Genomic DNA, 1,246 nt, shown 5'->3' on the forward strand with positions numbered 1-1,246 from the left:
TAAACACCAAAGTTTGTTTCTTTGGTATTGAAACCTTTGTTTAGGTTAAACATTCTTGTGGATGATGCTGAGACCTGGAAAAGAAAGTATTTGGTACTGCATGGTGGCAGAGTGGGGTGATCACTCAGCTGTTAACCGCAAACTCAGCCCTTTGAGTCCACGGGCCATGTCATTTACAGCGTTAGAATCCCAGCGAAGCAGGTCTTCCAAGTCCTAGGGCAGCGATTCTTAACCTGGGGGTCAAACGACCCTTTCACAGGGGTCGCCCGATTCATACCAGTAGCAAAATTACAGTTATGAAACAGCAAGGAAAATAATTTGATGGTTGTGGGGGCACCACCACATGAGGAACTGTATTAAAGGGTCACAGCATTAGGAAGGTTGAGAACCATTGTCCTATGGGATCACTGTGAATTGAAATTGACTCCATAGCAGTGAATTGTATTAAATTTTCTGAAGCAAAATATGCACATTTTCCAATAAAATTACAATTTTCTCTCACAGATAAAAAAAGAAACTATAGTCTTTTCAATAAAACATAATAAAAATTCAAGTGCTCTGAATGAAAGATTCCTTGGTAACTTTAGGGTTCCAATGTTGGTGAGAATATTTGTCTTACCTTAAAAAACAAATTAAACACCTTAAGTAGTGGAAAAGAGAATCCTTATTTGTAGAAACCATTTTTCTTTTTTAAGGCTAGAAAAGTGCTAAGTATATGGCATACAGTAAAATAAATACTCTTGTTAAAATAAATGATACATAAATTCTAAAATGTTTTGATCAGAAGATGGTGGACAAAAGTTATTGTATTCCTACATAAAACATTAATTCAGTCACTGTGTCTTCAATAGTGTATCGATTTTCTCTTATAATATATTCACTTGCGTGACGAGGAGCATGTTGTTGTGAGGCTCTGGGAAGCGATGCCTCGTATTGATATCGTATGGGAGAACGGGACTGCTGCGCCATTGCCAAAGCTGTCTTCTTCGCAAAGAACAGACTCCAGGGGAGCTTTTGATGACGTCTCCCCTCTACTGGCCCATAGCTATTAACCCATGGTCATCTACATCAGTGCTCAAAAAATGTCCCACATGTCACAGTGCCAAAAATATTAAGTCACTCGGAGAGTCTGAGCTGCTTTTCCTGACAGCAACTTACAAGCTTTTGATACTTCAATGGCTAGAAAATAGACATGCACTGCATTGCATTATATTTCCTTAGGACTTGTTCACATGGATTGTGGTAA

At 38.6% G+C, this 1,246-nt stretch overlaps 1 protein-coding gene across 1 annotated transcript in view; it reads right to left on the minus strand.

The window, feature by feature from the left end:
* LOC123521502 (inositol 1,4,5-trisphosphate receptor type 2-like) overlaps positions 1-1,246 on the minus strand; it is a 183,033-nt gene that overhangs the window by 176,547 nt on the left and 5,240 nt on the right. The gene's annotated exons all lie outside the window — the stretch shown is intronic.

The sequence above is a fragment of the Echinops telfairi genome, unplaced genomic scaffold, assembly GCF_000313985.2.
Source record: "Echinops telfairi isolate 266 unplaced genomic scaffold, ASM31398v2 ScPeMD7_21;HRSCAF=78, whole genome shotgun sequence".
NCBI classification, from domain to species: Eukaryota; Metazoa; Chordata; class Mammalia; order Afrosoricida; family Tenrecidae; genus Echinops; species Echinops telfairi.